General features: G+C 45.2%; 5 non-coding genes across 5 annotated transcripts; 3 read left to right on the top strand and 2 right to left on the bottom strand.

Moving 5' to 3' along the window:
• Positions 1–1,164: 1,164 nt before the first annotated feature.
• Positions 1,165–1,236, top strand: trnag-ucc (transfer RNA glycine (anticodon UCC)). Its single transcript has one exon. It is a non-coding gene; the product is annotated as a tRNA-Gly (tRNA).
• Positions 1,237–10,437: 9,201 nt separating this feature from the next.
• On the bottom strand, positions 10,438–10,519 carry trnas-gcu (transfer RNA serine (anticodon GCU)). The gene has a single exon. It is a non-coding gene; the product is annotated as a tRNA-Ser (tRNA).
• Positions 10,520–15,855: 5,336 nt separating this feature from the next.
• trnav-aac (transfer RNA valine (anticodon AAC)) lies at positions 15,856–15,928 on the top strand. The gene has a single exon. It is a non-coding gene; the product is annotated as a tRNA-Val (tRNA).
• Positions 15,929–16,502: 574 nt separating this feature from the next.
• Positions 16,503–16,574, bottom strand: trnah-gug (transfer RNA histidin (anticodon GUG)). The gene has a single exon. It is a non-coding gene; the product is annotated as a tRNA-His (tRNA).
• A 201-nt stretch (positions 16,575–16,775) lies between these two features.
• trnae-uuc (transfer RNA glutamic acid (anticodon UUC)) lies at positions 16,776–16,847 on the top strand. The gene has a single exon. It is a non-coding gene; the product is annotated as a tRNA-Glu (tRNA).
• The last annotated feature ends 136 nt before the right edge of the window (positions 16,848–16,983 follow it).

Below are 16,983 nucleotides of genomic sequence, written 5' to 3'. Positions count from 1 at the left end.
TCCTGAACTTCACGGTAAGGGTCCAAAACCCGTTAAAAACTCCACGCGCAATTAAGGCATACACCAGCTTCGAACGCCTGTACACAATACCGCGGAACCCCTGCCAGACCAAATTCTGGGCTTACAGCAACCAACCCATTACATACACCGGTGCCTTCCCCGGGCCAGAGGAATTCAGAAACTCACGTTTACTCCGTCATCTCGGGCGATTCTCGCAGGGAGCAGAGATTTCCCAATCGGTCAGAGAGAGTCGGGACTTTTAAATAAAAGAGGAGTCCTTACCTCTTAGTTATGTGCGCGCTGACCGTCTCTCCTGCCGATGGGAAGTTCTGCGCCTTCTGGAGCATCCGCCGACTACGCCAAATTTGTTGTAACAGAAGAAATAAGGTTCTTGATCCCGAGATGAAGTAAAACAGATGAGTTTATTGCATGCAAGGAACAATAAAGCCGAAGTCTTGTTTCCCGCAAGAAACAACAAAACCGAAGTATTGTTCCACGTACTGTTACAAACTTTTGGGTTATATAGTGTTTTCTTCTACGTTTCTGACGTCACTCGGTCTGATGGTAAAGAGGGGGGTTCATGGTATTTGGCCAGTTTACGATGTTCTGGGCAAATGGTCAGTTTAACATTACACCCAGGGGGGTTCCTAGCTTGCATCTGCAATCCTTATCAGTTAACCCCCTTTCCTGCCATAAACCCCAGCTTGTGACTTAGAAGTCTAAACCCCCTACAGAAAGGATTAAATTCAAACCCCCGTCTTCACATCTTTCTTCATGGTTCTTTGAAAAACTCAATAGTTTAGACAGTCTTAGAGTTAGTTATTTGCTTTTCATGAATGCCAGAGGTACTCGAAATGTTGTTAAAAGAAAAACTGTGTGCTGAGTTTTATTTTTTACAGGAAACGCATGCATGTTGAAACTAAAGTTTATAAATAATTGAGAAATATTAAAGCAAGGAAAATATGATACGTGTAAAATATACAATTTGATCACATAATTACTTAATTACCTCTGGTAGTTAAATGCTTTTTTCTGCTGCGTTTTTTTTCTCTTGTACATGACTCTGATCCTCTTGTTGTATTTGTATTTGTAAATTCTATGTTTAATAAAAAAAAATTAAAAAAAGCATTCTCTGGTGGTGTCCTGCAGGCTTCCTGTGGGTGTGCGTTGGTGGTATAGTGGTGAGCATAGCTGCCTTCCAAGCAGTTGACCCGGGTTCGATTCCCGGCCAATGCAGTGGCGAATGTTTTCAAATGCTGTCATGAGCCTTGGATTGTGACTAGCAAAGCAAAGCCTTTTGAAAGAGCTAAAGCACTGAAAAACGGAATTGAGGGAGAATCTTACAGGGGATTCTGAGCGGTGTCTGCATACACGCAGTCCGATACGGGTGCTGAAAGCTTGAGCTACTCTCAATGTCGTGCTGGCTTTCCCCGGAGTAAATCTGTTACATTGAAAGAATGCTTCTCGCAGGTTCAAAAAGGGACCCTTGTTAATTGGAGAAATCAATGATTTCGAATGAATTCTGTATGCGTTAAAAGACAGCTATACACAGAAAACATGCAGGACACTGCTCATGATGTTTCCCGAGCCGAAACACAGTGCGTTTTTTCAAGCCATCTGACAAAGCCCGCCCACTGAAAACTGCAGCAGATCGTGTAAAGACGTTCAACTTTGTAACTACTGCACGCACAGGAAGCAGAATAAATTCCTCTTTTCAAACTGTCAAAGGTTTGCTTTACGAACGCCGCAGGACATCGCACAATCTCTTTTGAACAGGGACAAACGATTTCTTATGGGGCGCAGTAAGTACTGTTACTGTCACTGCTCGATACCGACGTTGGCCTACTATACCATGTTCAGCCACTGCTAGAAAATGTACGGCTCTAGCACCGGAGCAAACAACAGGAGGGCCGATGTCGAACAGGCACACGTGTCAGACATGGAGAGCGATGAGAATGGGATTCGAACCCATGCCTGCAGAGCACAATGGATTAGCAGTCCATCACCTTAACCACTCAGCCACCTTGTCGACGAAACTGGGCTGTCCGGACATGGGTTGGCGCGCTCCAGATGATCTTTTTCTTTTTTTCCCCACATACTCGAGGGTCATTTTCCTGTTCCACATGTGATTTCAACATTTTCCTTGGGAGATGTCAAGCCAGCAAGCCACTGCTGTGGTTCAGTGGCCAGTGTGGAGTTCAGTGGCCCTGTTTACACAGAAAGCACATTGAGCTCCTTGGACATGAAAAGTTCCAGATAAAAGCCATTTGTCATCCTTTCTCTTGGTGTCGATGTTGCTATTGTATGTAAAGGTGGCAACTTGCTCAGCGAGCAGGCGGAGCACACACCGAATGCAGATGTGTCTGAGTGGTGTGTCCAAGTGGCTGCAAAAGGACAACACTCCTGGGGCCCCGTGGCTTAGTTGGTTAAAGCGCCTGTCTAGTAAACAGGAGATCCCCGCCTACGGCTAGACTTAATTAAATGCAAGTATTCATTTCCTGTCTTTAACGCGACTTGTTTTTCTTAAAATGGATGCAACTTGCAAAACATGAAACACAAGCCTTGCTAATCAGCGCTAGCAGCTGGCAAAAAAAAGGAGTCAGCTATTTTTTTTTCTTTAACCTTAACCCTGCTAACGGAGAAGAGTTAAACGACCGAGTCTATGCAGCTTAAACGGTGCGCAAGTCGGGTTCTTAGCTGAAAGGGTGGTAAATCACGCTCACCCCAGTCCTTAATCTTTTAAAGAGGATACAAAATTGAACCTAGTCGCCACATCACATACATCCTGTTAAATGATAAAAAGGTAACATCTATCCTCGCTCCAGAGTAAATCTCACGTTGAGGGCATCTTTTTTTTCACTTTACCGTGAGTCGGGCTCGGCTGCACAGAGGAGAGAGCAGAGCAATGAGGTCACAGGGACAGGGGAGTCACACGCTGGCGGTTTGAATACGCGGAAGATCACTGAGGGATCCACAGTATGTGGACCCTCCGTTCGCCATCAGTCCACACTCCGGACTCTGAATCCTGCCATCCGATTTAAGATCTCGGCGGAACCTGTGGCGCAGTTCCTTCTTAAAACGTAATCTGGTGAGCATTTCTAGAATCGCACTTGTATAGATGCAGCCTTTAATGTGTTGCTAGGTTAAAATTGATGACTTCTTGTATTTCAGTAGGCAACTGCCCTCTTGATTTTGGATTTAATTTCTTTATTACAGGGGCGCTTTTATGAAGACAGAGTCATGTTCAGGTACTTTGCTTGATGGAGGAAGCTCATTTCGGACTCTGTGATCTGCTCACCTGGAAAGGTCTGCTGTACTACTACAAGAGAGAAGTAGGGTCTGGAAGAAGGGACAATTTTATGATGCTTTGGAAGATAGTTTTTTTTTTCTTATACTGAAAATGAAAAGTAGTTGTTTCTATATGGACTCAGTCTTTGGAATTTGTATATTTATACATTTCAGTGAACCCTCAGCCATTCCTTCTGTATTGTAATTCAATTTCTCTTTTAAAATTCCTTCCCCACTTCTTGGACCTGCAGTTGCTGAACTCCACAATGGCTTCTATTGGAAAGTCTGTGACTGAGACCATTATTTATTTAGGAGCAATGAGCAATTCTTATATAAATGCAATAAAATCATTATGCTCAAACTATGAGAGAGAATTTTAAGGATAATTTAAGAAATCAGTCTTAGCTTGTTTCTATACACAGATGGTATTATTTATTTTCAAAGGAAACCCGCGAGGATTCCCCTGGTGTGCAAGATGTGCCTGAATACTTTTGATCAGCTTCCTGCTCACTTCAAGAGGGCGTGTATGAAGCACGCCACGGCAGAAGAGATCAGGTGGCCTCTCAACAGGCGAGGGAGGACATGATGAATCACCTGAAGAACGGGGTCATCATGGATTACCACAGAATAGAGATCAAAGGACACTTTGTGGGCTTGAAATACAAAGAAAATCATGTTCTATGGGACAAGATAAATACAAAACTTAAGCTTTTATTTTAATTAGATTTATTTATAAAGCATAAGCAATCATTTATTACATTAATATATGTGAAAATAACATTTTAGCATCATATGTTTAGTATATTTAGTCCCTAATGCTGAAAGAAATGATCATAGAACATGACATCTAACCTTACCTGCTGTGTTTTTAATCCCTATTGCTCAATGCACGGTGAAAGCATTGCATACATATGTCTGACAATGAGGAATGGGCCCCTGAGACAGTCATTTGCCTGTTTCACAAATGATCGTATTTTACTAGAGATTCTGTTTGGGATTCAGATGTGCATTCGGACAGCAATCCCTTTCAAGAAATGATACGTTCTGGATGAGGTCAAAGGTGCTGGAACACTGTATCTAGGATGTGTTTGCAGAGACTGTGTGTCTCCTGCTTCAACGCAGTGAGAAATAGATGTGCTCCTGTAAATCAATGGTACATGCCCAGGGCAGTAAGCAGTCTGAGGATTTATTTCCTGACGGCATAGAGCAGTGAAGCAGTGAAGTAGTGCAACACACTGGATCATTATATTATTAGAATCTATTCTACTTAAATTATTACATTATACACAATTTGAGTTCATTTTAAAAAGTAAAAGGTAATGAAAGGAATGCATTTTCGTAAGAAAGATAATACCGATATGCATGTGATAATCTTCCTTATATCATGTAGTGCGTCATTTGGACACTTTGTGGGATTGAAATACAAAGAAAATCATGTTCTATGGTACAAGATAAATACAAAACTTAAGCTTTTATTTTAATTAGATTTGTTTATAAAGCATAAGCAATCATTTATTATATTAATATATGTGTGTAGCGGCGAGGCTTATTAATAAGGCAGAATTAAGTGTTCTGAGCCTTCCCAAATGAGGCCCCATTTCTCTGTTCATCTCTGTGGTGCAGCCACAGAGAGACTATTCATGCAGGGTGATTTAAGGTCCTAGGACAGCTCCCAAAGGGGGATGCACTTAGCTAAGCCTGGCTATCATGATCAATGGTCATCCATTGGCGCCTATCTGTCTAGGGAGTGCCAGTTGGACATCTGGACTGCATTACTAAGTGTCAGGACTAAGTGACTCATATCTCACCTTGATCAATCAATCAGGGACTGGTAGGGCCGAGTAACCCACGTGGGACTCTGATGCCCATGGAACTTTCAGCCAATCAATGAGCTGAAGTTCCTCCAGGTAAAAACAGGCAACACAGAGAGCCTGTGAGATTCAGTAAGATTCAGAAGGGAGGATTCAGAGGATTCTGTGGACAATTCTAAAGGGAATTCAAAGGAGAATTCCAGGGCAGGGCGGCCCAGGAGCAGAAGGCTCCCAAGGGCAGGACATTCTCGCAGCGCGCCTCCTGACCATCCTGAGATTCAGCCCGGACAACCACGGAACGGCCAGTGTGTCCGAGTGCCAGAACTTTCCTTTGTTCTAAGAGTCTAGAGCGGAGGTTGCCAGAGAATAACCAGAGGATCCACCCGAGGTTAGCACCAGCAGCAGGCCTCGTGAACAGGTCGGAACTGTGGACAGCTGAATCACTATTCAGAACTAGCTCTTCATCAGAAACGAACCGGTCCTCTTCCTGACTTGCTGGGACCCACAGTCATCTTTTCTCCTGTGCACAAACTTTGCTAGTTAAAGCCCACAGTGAGCATCAGCAGCGCAGCGTCGCAAGCCGCACAGCACAGCCTGGCACGGAGCCAGAGAGCGCGGATTGGACAGCAACAGCCTGCAACTGTTTCTTTGTGCCCGCAGGAAGATCTGAATCCCCAAAGATTGGATGAGTATTCAACTTCAATGCATTACAGCTCGAGAATTCAATTGTTATCCCAACCAGTTGATATCAATTTAATTCCTAAGAGTTATGTACTTGTTTGAGTATCTAATGTAGAAGTTATAACCAAGTTCATTAACGAAACGGTCTTAATGAATGATATACTGAACGTATGTCCTCTTGATATGTGTAACACTTCGTAACTGACTGAATATATATCTTTTGTATTCTGATAACCCTCTCGATAAGATCTGTTAGGTTTACATGCATATTTTATGTATTAATAAATGTATCCTCGTGTATTAGTACCTGTGTGTGCGCGTTGTTTGAGTTATGTCACATGGTTGGATTCTAAAGCCATCAAAAGAATCAACTTTGTGATTTACTGCTACAATTAATAATTGTCTCAGTAAATGCCCAAACCCTACAGAACTGGTGCCTTCAGAGAGCCACTACATTTAATTTTGCTATGGCAACATTACATATTTGGCGTCCCTGAGCCGGTTTTCTTACATGTGAAAATAACATTTTAGCATCATATTATTACATACAGGTCTCTAGCTTCAACACAGTGATATATATATATACTCAGTGATTTATTGGTACATGCCCAGGTCAATAATCAGAATGAGGATTTATTTCCAGACGGGCTACAGGTAGTGTTGTGAAATACTTCAACACACTGGATCGCAGATTTAGACCCCCTGCACTCTTACTCCTTAAAAACCAAAGAAATGAAGATATGTAGCAATCACATTGCAACAGGGCTGACAGTGACTTAATGCTTATACTAGTGGACTTCTGGTACCTTTAGGGTACGGTGTTCCCTGAAGGGCTCTCAAACCCCGCATTTCAGATGCCTAGCTGTTTCGCTGATGTGTTGCACCTCAGAATCACTTTTAAACCTTACCTCTGGTATCTTTAATCCCTATTGCTCAACGCATGGTGAAAGTATTGCATAAATGTGTCTGAAAATGAGCAATGGGCACCTGAGAGACTCATTTGCCTGTTTCACAAATGATCATATTTGACTAGAGATTCTGTTTGGGATTCAGTTGTGCATTCTGACAGCAATCGCTTTCAAAAAACGATACATTCTGGATGAGGTCAAGGTGCAGGAACACTGTATTTAGGATGTGTTTGCACTTATTCTGTCTCTAGCTTCAACACAGCGATATATGTATATGCTCACTGATTTTTCGGTACATGCCCAGGGCTATAATCATTATGAGGATTTATTTCCTGATGTGCTAGGGGTAGTGTTGTGAAATACTTCAACACACTGGATCGCAGGTTTAAACCGCCTGCACTCTTACTCCTTAAAAACCAACAAATGCAGATATGTAGCAATCATATTGTAGCTGACACTCATTTGCCTGTTTCACAAATGATCATATTTTACTAGAGATTCTGTTTGGGATCCGGATGTGCATTCTGACAGCATCTCCTTATCGCGGCTTTGCCCTTCTTGCCTCTTTGGACAATATCTCCATCTTGTGGTCGTTATTGGTAATGTCTAGACAACATCTCCATCTTGTGGTCGTTGTTGGTAATGTCTTCTTATGCCCTTATTTATTTTAATTCTCTATTAGTTGATTCTAGAATCTCTACAATGGAGATGAAAACATCAGTTTTATAGCAGACAATATGACATTATTTATAGTCCAATTAGAAACTTATTACCCTGTTTTTAACATAATAACAAATTAAAATTGATTAAAACTAAGTTTGGAACACCAGGGAACATAACAAATGATTTTTAGGAAAACCATGAGGTTCTCTGTGTCCAATGCCTGCAAGGGGAGAAAGCTAGAATCCTTTGATTTTTTCAAAATTTGAAAATAAACATCATATAACAACAGCTTTCATTCCTAGGAGTGAAAAATAACCATTTTTGAAGACATAGTAGTTTCTAAAACACTACAATAAAGTTAAAAACATCAGTTTTATATTACATTATTTTTAGTGAAATTAGTCATTTATTGCACTATTTTTAATAAAATCTCTAATTAAAAGTGATTAAAATTAAGTTTGGAACAACAAGGAACACAAAAAAAAAAGATTTTTAGGAAAACCACGAGGTCCTCTGTGCCCGATGCCTGCAAGGGGAGAAAGCTAGAATCCTAAAAAAAGGTAATCAATTCGGATTAGTTTCCTTAGAGCTGGTTCAGAGTTTGCTCAAGAGTTTACCTTTCACAGATGCGCAAAGAAGAATGTTGGGGGTGCACGCTTCAAGGCGCCTTACAGCTGTAGGGAGTGATTTGAGACGATTCGTGGCGTGTGCTCATTCCCATATACCGTACGCCCCGGGGTGCAGTGCTAGGATGACGTACAATACCGCTTGGGCACGTAACGGCGTTATATGCAAGTGCGGGACGTGAGGGTTTTGCGTTTGTTCGTTTTGTTTTGCTCTGCTTTGCTTTGTTTTGCTTTCCATCGCGTTGGTAAGAGCATAAATAAAAAGGCGATTCCTGTGTCGACCACTAATGTAAGAGCTATTTCAAGTGCGCCGTGGTGCGGCTTTTCAAATGCTTAACAGGATGATTTTGCATGCACGCGTGCTTTCATGCAGTCGTGTGTGCAACCATGTCTGCTTACGTGCAAACGGGCGTGGTTTCATGTATGCAAAAAACTTTCCTGGGCTCTTCTGAAGCACATAAAATTATTTGGAGATATACATTTGTCTTATTTTCCTCTTAGGCTCTAGAATTGATAACTTTTTTTTTCATTTTTGGCATTTTTCATCATTTTCCAGAAAGTGGTTGCAAGCCCGATATCATGCGAAGAAACTTCAGGATTCCGGGATCAGTCAATGGATTTTCTTCAAAGTTGGATTTTTGCACTCTGTGGACCAAGAGATGTTGTTCTATAATGTTTTTTTTTTCAAATTTAAAAATATCATTTTTTCATGGAGATTTGAATGGGATGGATTCACCCTCCTTTAGCCAGGACAGAGCTCCAGGAGCCTGGGTAGGATTCTAGCTTTCTCCCCTTGCAGGCACCTGGCACAGAAGACATCATTTTTTTCCTTAAAATCTTTTTTTTTTTGTGTTCCTTGTTGCTCCAAACTTAATTCTATTCACTTTTAATTAGAGATTATATTAAAAATAGTGCAATAAATGATTAATTTCACTAAAAATACTAAAAGTAATATAAAACGGATGTTTTTAACTTTATTGTAGTGTTTTAGAAACTAATGTCTTCAAAAATGGTTATTTTTCACTCCTAGGAATGAAAGCTGTTGTTATATGATGTTTATTTTCAAATTTTGAAAAAGCAAAGGATTCTAGCTTTCTCCCCTTGCAGGCATCGGACACAGAGAACCTCATGGTTTTCCTAAAAATCATTTTTTATGTTCCCTGGTGTTCCAAACTTAGTTTTAATCAATTTTAATTTGTTATGTTACAAACAGGGTAATAAAGTCTTAATTGGACTATAACTAATGTCATATTGTCTGCTACACAACTGATATTTTCAGCTCTATTGTAGAGATTCTAGAATCAACTAATAAAGAATTGAAATAAAAAAAGGGCATAAGAAGACATTACCAACAACGACCACAAGATGGAGATATTGTCTAGACATTACCAACAACGACCACAAGATGGAGATATTTTCCAAAGAGGCAAGAGGGGCAAAGCTGCGATAAGGTAAAATCATTTTTTGAAAGAGATTGTTGTCAGAATGCACATCCGTATCCCAAACAGAATCTCTAGTAAAATATGATCATTTGTGAAACAGGCAAATGAGTGTCAGCTACAATATGATTGCTACATATCTGCATTTGTTGGTATTTGAGGAGTAAGAGTGCAGGTTTAAACCTGCGATCCAGTGTGTTGAAGAATTTCACAACACTACCTCTAGCACATATGGAAATAAATCCTCATAATGATTATTGCCCTGGGCATGTACCAAAAAATCAGTGAGCATATATATATATATATCACTGGGTTGAAGCTAGAAACACAGAATAACTGCAAACACATCCTAAATACAGTGTTCCAGCACCTTTGACCTCATCCAGAACGTATCATTTCTTGAAAGGGATTGCTGTCCGAATGCACATCTGAATCCCAAACAGAATCTCTAGTAAAATACGATCATTTGTGAAACAGGCAAATTACTGTCTCAGGGGCCCATTTCTCATTGTCAGACACATGTATGCAATGCTTTCACTGTGCATTGAGCAATAGGGATCAAAAACACCGCAGGTAAGGTTAGAAGTCATGTTCTATGATCATTTCTTTCAGCATTAGGGACTAAATATACTAAACGTATGATGCTAAAATGTTATTTTTACACATATTAATGTAATAAATGATTGCTTATGCTTTATAAACAAATCTAATTATAATAAAAGCTTAAGTTTTGTATTTATCTTGTACCATAGAACATGATTTTCTTTGTATTTCAAGCCCACAAAGTGTCCAAATGATGCACCTTTGACCTCATCCAGAACGTATCATTTCTTGAAAGGGATTGCTGTCCGAATGCACATCTGAATCCCAAACAGAATCTCTAGTAAAATACGATCATTTGTGAAACAGGCAAATGACTGTCTCAGGGGCCCATTTCTCATTGTCAGACACATGTATGCAATGCTTTCACTGTGCATTGAGCAATAGGGATCAAAAACAGAATGGAAACAGACATGGAAACCAACGAGGATGGGATTTGAACCCATGCGTGCAAAGCACAATGGATTAGCAATCCATCGCCTTAACCACTCGGCCACCTCATTAACAAAACTGGGCTGTCCCAACTGGGTTGGTGCGCTCCAGATGATCTTTTTCTTTTTTTTCCCTTGTACTCGAGGGTCATTTTCCTGTTCCACATGCGATTTCAACATTTTCCTTGGGAGATGTCAAGCCAGCAAGCCACTGCTGTGGTTCAGTGGCCAGCGTGGAGTTCAGTGGCCCTGTTGTACACAGAAAGCACATTGAGCTCCTTGGACATGAAAAGTTCCAGATAAAAGCCATTTGTCATCCTTTCTCTTGGTGTCGATGTTGCTATTGTATGTAAAGGTGGCAACTTGCTCAGCGAGCAGGCGGAGCACACACCGAATGCAGATGTGTCTGAGTGGTGTGTCCAAGTGGCTGCAAAAGGACAGCACTCCCGGGGCGCTGTGGCTTAGTTGGTTAAAGCGCCTGTCTAGTAAACAGGAGGCCCTGGGTCTGAATCCCAGTGGATAACCGCCTACGGCTAGACTTAATTAAATGCAAGTATTCATTTCCTGTCTTTAACACGACTTGTTTTTCTTAAAATGGATGCAACTTGCAAAACATGAAATACAAACCTTGCTAATCAGCGCTAGCAGCTGGCAAAAAAAAAAGAAGTCAGCAATGTTTTTTTTCTTTAACCTTAACCCTGCTAATGGAGAAGAGTTAAACGACCGAGTCTATGCAGCTTAAACGGTGTGCACGTCGGGTTCTTAGCTGAAAGGGTGGTAAATCACGCTCACCCCAGTCCTTAATCTTTTAAAGAGGATACAAAATTGAACCTAGTCGCCACATCACATACATCCTGTTCAATGATAAAAAGGTAACATCTATCCTCGCTCCAGAGTAAATCTCACGTTGAGGGCATATTTTTTTTCACTTTACCGTGAATCGGGCTCGGCTGCACAGAGGAGAGAGCAGAGCAATGAGGTCACGGGGACAGGGGAGTCACACGCTGGCTGTTTGAACACGCGGAAGATCACTGAGGGATCCACAGTATATGGACCCTCCGTGCGCAATCAGTCCGCACTCCGGACTCTGAATCCTGCCATCCGAGTTAAGATCTCGGCAGAACCTGAAGCGCAGTTCCTTCTTAAAACGTAATCTGGTGAGCATTTCTAGAATCGTACTTGTATAGATGCAGCCTTTAATGTGTTGCTAGGTTAAAATTGATGACTTCTTGTATTTCAGTAGGCAACTGCCCTCTTGATTTTGGATTTAATTTCTTTATTACAGGGGCGCTTTTATGAAGCCAAGGGACCAGGGAGCTGCCCCAGTACTGGGATGGCCAGTTCGAAATCATAGAAACTATTGTCAATTCCAGTCCCATGTCAGTGCGAGCAGGGATTTTGACATCTTGTTTTGCTATGTTCTGCACCAACAGGCAGGTGGCTCAGCCATTCCGTTCCAGTCTGGGGGTTCAACAGACTGCTAGGTTCAGTCTGATAAACTGAGCTGATGGTTGGAAGAAAACCATCTCAGCGTCCATTCTCTGTCCCTTCTTTAGGACAAGGCGTACCGGAAACCCTGCTGTTGACGCAGGAACGATCAGGTCCGATTCGTTTACTACCTGGCAGGCCTGAGGAATCGTCTGACCTGACCGAATGTTCTCGGGGTCACCGCTTAGAGAGTGGGCATCTGGGTCCACCCGTTTCCACAGCACACTGTTTACTGTGTCCAGCTGGGCGCCCAGTCGAACCAATAGGTCTGCACCAATGCAGACCGAATGGGTCAGCTGAGGTGCTACCTGGAAGTAGTGAGCAAACTTCCTTTTTCCGATGGAGATGGAAGCTACACAGCTTCCTTTGCTCCAAATGGACCTATGAGGTGGGGGTGCCCACCACAGAACCTGTGACTGCGTCACCAGGGTCACCTGACAGCTTCGCGACAGGTCCTCGAACAGACCTTCACTGATTATGGACTTCTCAGAGCTGAGGCTAAGAATTACATCATCAACCTGCACTTCTGCCACCTGGACCCCCTCCCACCACCATGGGGTGGTAGTCCTGGACCCCCTGAGGTACCAGGGTGCACAGAAAGGACTCCCATTCATTACCGGACAGGGAGATCCACTCTTCTTCAGGGATGAAAAGGGGGTGTGCTTTACCTGGCGGGTCAAGCAGCTGCTCGGAGCACTGCTCCTGTAGTTGGGAGACCGTGGGAGTGCTGGCCTGGGCAGGACTTCCCTGTAGTTTTGGAAAGCAAGAAGAGACATTTATTCTCGTCCAGAGGAACCAGGAGGAACCTCCAACTCAGCTATAGTGTTCAGTGGGCACTGTGTGATCACAGCATAACCACTGAATCCCCCTTTTTGCTGTGCAACAGGCTTAGGGTTTTTGACCTGAGCCCACAATTTTCCACGCTGGCAGTCCACCAGAGGCTCCAGCCTGTCAAGCAGGTCTTGGCCAATGAGTAGTGGCTCTGTTTTTAACCTAGAGATGTAAACAGGATGCACCACGTTCATTGGCCCGAACCTAAGTGCCACCCACACTCGGTGTGTGATCCTGGCATGATCCTGGGTATAGCTGGAAATATCTATCTTACACGGTTCTACCTTAAGTCTGATGCCTTTTCCTTTCGCTACTCGTTTGAGCTCGCTGAGTAGATCGGCTGACATCAAACTAATTTCAGCCCCAGTGTCAATCAGTGCTTCTCTATCTAAGACGTTTTCAAGAGAAACCTTGATATAAATACGCCTTGCTTTGCCTTTCTGGCTGAGATTCCCTAAGAATTGTAGGAAGCCTGCCTTTTCTTTGACTTCAGGGGCGGGGTCAGCGCCCAACTCAGAGTCACAGCCTTCTTCCAGACAGGAACCCTCCCACCCAATCAGATAGACTGAGGGAGGGGCTTGGGACGGATCCCCGCCTCCTCCAGTGAGAAGGGGCGTGGTCCCCCTAAGCTCATTCACACTTCTGGCATTCGCTGCGGAAGGTTTACCCTGTCCTGATCTCTCAGGCAGGGCTTGTTCAAGCCTGGCCAGGCGGGCTGCAGTCGACTCCCTTCGTCCAGTCTTATGATAGACTCTGCCTGAGCCCTTGCCTTCCCCGTAGCGCTCACGGCGGCTCTGACGCTTAGTGCGGTCCTGCCTGCCTATTTTGCGCCGGGGCTTAGCGGGGCTTACCTTCGGCAATAGGATTTATACTCTCCAAGATGATATTTGCACTTTCTGGAGAGGCGATTTTCTCCACTTCAGTAGCCCGATTTCGTCGATTGCGTGGAGAGGGCTGTAGAATGTGGCGCCGTCTTTCCTGCTCCGTCCATGACAGGCGTGCTGGTCTCTGGAGAGAGAGCACGGTCCATCAGCGCACCCCAATAAAGGCACTGGAAGCAGCTGAATCGCATTGGTGAAGCTCAGCGCTGGGCCGCTGGGCACATCTGACCACAGTTTCCGTAGTGTAGTGGTTATCACGTTTGCCTCACACACGAAAGATCCCCGGATCGAAACCGGGAGGAAACAGACCAGACTTCTTCTGTCACCACGCACAAAAGGGGATTGGGGATTCGCCTAGTGCTGTGATCGAACAGACCCACTCACCTCTTAGTGTGGCGGGATCTGCACAGTGCATGTCGCAGCGCATCCTGCTTTCACTTCAATGCGCGTCCTGATGTACCCCGGTCTCCCGCGTGACAGGTGGGGACAGGTGACAGGTCCACGTGACAGGTCCTATACTAACGAGGAAGACATCGCTCTCTCCGACCCCCGGCATCGTGTCCCGACCCACCGTGCTGGAAGCCGACTCGTGCTGTGATTCCTTTACGGAGCAGAAATGACAACCGAGGAGCCGAGAGATCATTTCAGCATTTCGCGTCTGAACGGAAAACACAAACGACCAACTCAGAATGATTTGCCTTTGACGCTTATCAAAGCGTTCTTTGTGCATCGAACAGACCCACTCACCTCTTAGTGTGGCGGGATCTGCACAGTGCATGTCGCAGCGCTCCCTGCTTTCACTTCAATGTGCTTCCTGATGTCGAGTCGTGTGCCGTGCGGAGGCTCTGAAAGCGAGAGCAATGAAAAGGTGCACGACGCTGTGTTAGAAAACAGAGAAGTGAAAGGCAGTCCTTTCTCTAAGGAGGTAAAAGAAAAGCTACTCCCCGTCGGGGAATCGAACCCCGGTCTCCTGCGTGACAGGCGGGGATACTTGCCACTATACTAACGAGGAAGACATCACACGCTCCGACCCCCGGCATCGTGTCCCGACCCAGCGTGCTGGAAGGCGACGCGTGCTGTGATTCCTTTACGGAGCAGAAATGACAACCGAGGAGCCGAGAGATCATTTCAGCATTTCGCGTCTGAACGGAAAACACAAACGACCAACTCGGAATGACTTGCTTTGGACGCTTTTCAAAGCGTTCTTTGTGCACGACAACTGCGCCGCCTAGCAGATACAAATGGGTTGTACAACTTTGAAGTAGCAAATGGAAGAGGGCTAAGCCTCCTCTCTTTTAGCCCAGGTTCGATCTGTCTCCCAGAATCACCAGGGCGCACGCACACACACACACCCGTGCCGTTGAAGTACTCTGCTTCATTTCTAAGGGCAACTCAACATTCACTCCTACCCCGAGTGCAGAAAAGACAGCGTCTGCAGCAACAGCAGCTCAGGTCTCTGCACAGGAGCTAAGCTGCCCCCATCTCCTCTGCTCTGCGGCTCCTACGGAGTGGAGTCCTGCCTGGAGCCGTGTTTGCAGGCGGCGGCTCCCCGCACCCTGTCTGTGCGTCGTGTCCAAGAGCTCCTGGGAGGAAGAGAGAGCCCTCCGACTCGGGGGCTTTTCCACGGTCTGTGTGAGGAGGGGCGGGTGTGTCCAGCAGCTTATCGAGCGGAAGCCTGGGGCGGCGGAGAGCTGTGATCGTGCAGACCTTGAGGTGTCACCTCTTTGTCTGCTTTCCCGCCCTCCCTCCGCCCAAGCTCTGCTCCAAAGTAGCCCGGCAACCCCTCACACCTGCACGTGTCACAACCTAAGGTGTGGTCATGAGACACCCATGGGGTGTTGTTCTGTTCTTGCTAATTGTTTCCTGCCCGTCGCAGGCAGGAGTCCATGCGAGGAAGATGCGCTGGACAGATCTCAGAGGGCGCACCTGGGTGGCTTTCCTTCTGAGTGACGTTCCTGCAACACTCTCCCGCTACTCTTGGTGCGCTCATGCCGCAACACAGGAAGGCTGGAGCAGGTGGCTGTGGGCTCTGTGCACCGCCGAAATAGCTCAGCTGGGAGAGCGTTAGACTGAAGATCTAAAGATCCCGGGTTTCGGTGTTTTGTTTCATCGCGCCCTTTGTTCCTCTCTCCAGCGCCCCCTGCCTAAAGTGACGCGTCCCTTTCTCAGTCCGAAACGCAAGCGAGACACCAGCAGCAGTCCCTGCAGGTTTCCGTGGTGTAGCGGCTATCACGTTCGCCTAACACGCGAAAGGTCCCCGGTTCGAGACCGGGCGGAAACAGCCTCGTTTTGCACGCTCCTGTACTTCACAGAGGTATTGAGCGACCGGTCATTTGTTCCCAATGTATTTCCGGTGCCTTCATGCACTCTTGTACCAAACGCACGTTCCTTCTGTATGCGGAGCCGATCATTTGCAATTGGGCTGTGCCGACAGATCAGGACGAGCTCTGTCGGCTCAATAGCAGCGCAGGACCTGCAAGAACAACAGAAAGATTAGCATCCAGCGGGGGCTTCTTAGTGAGCCCAAGATCTCATCAAGAATCGGCTCCAGCAACAGGGCTGGGCGCATTGTTCCATTCTCCGACCACTCTCGGTGTAAACAAGTCCCTCCTGGTCTCTGCTTGAATTGCACTTTCCTGCGTTTGCTTTGGTGTAACTGGCTTCCCCTGCATGGGCGAATGTGAAGAAGATCCTTAGTAAGTCATTGAAGAAACCCGAGAAGAGGTCGGAGTGGTCTCTGTCGTTCATCAACGATCCAGTCAGGCAGTACTCCTCTGTAAAGCGCCGTTCGTTCACATCAATTGGCTTTTTTTTGCCTTCATTCGTGCAAGTAGTAAAAGCAGACGCCCCTATTCTGCCGTGACCCGGATTCGAACCGGGGTTGTTGCGGCCACAACACAAAGTACTGACCACTATACGATCACGGCGAGTTACCGATACACACGTGGCAGGGCGGAAAAGGCTGTGCTCTCTTCGTGTGACATAATTCGGGAAAGTCCTGACGTTGCATTTCAACTGAGCCCCAGTATACATCGACCCTTCGACACTCTGAGTGACAGCTCTCTTGCGTGTTTTCTCATATTTATGTAGTTTGCTTGCATGATGCCCGGAACAGCAGGGTTGTGCACTCCCATATGGTCTAGCGGTTAGGATTCCTGGTTTTCACCCAGGCGGCCCGGGTTCGACTCCCGGTATGGGAACGTGTCAATCTTGCCTCCTGCTTTCCAAAAAATCAGCACTGTGTACGAAGGAGCCGCATTAAAACTACTCAACGTGCGAGAAGAGGGGGCGCTTGTTTCCAGCCGAAACTTCTCGCGTGTGAGACGAGCTGACCAT

This window comes from Lepisosteus platostomus, unplaced genomic scaffold (genome assembly GCF_059453375.1).
Source record: "Lepisosteus platostomus isolate fLepPlt1 unplaced genomic scaffold, fLepPlt1.hap1 Scaffold_42_H1, whole genome shotgun sequence".
NCBI lineage: Eukaryota > Metazoa > Chordata > Actinopteri > Semionotiformes > Lepisosteidae > Lepisosteus > Lepisosteus platostomus.
Note: the sequence above shows the minus strand (reverse complement) of the source record. Positions and strands in the feature narration are given on the sequence as shown.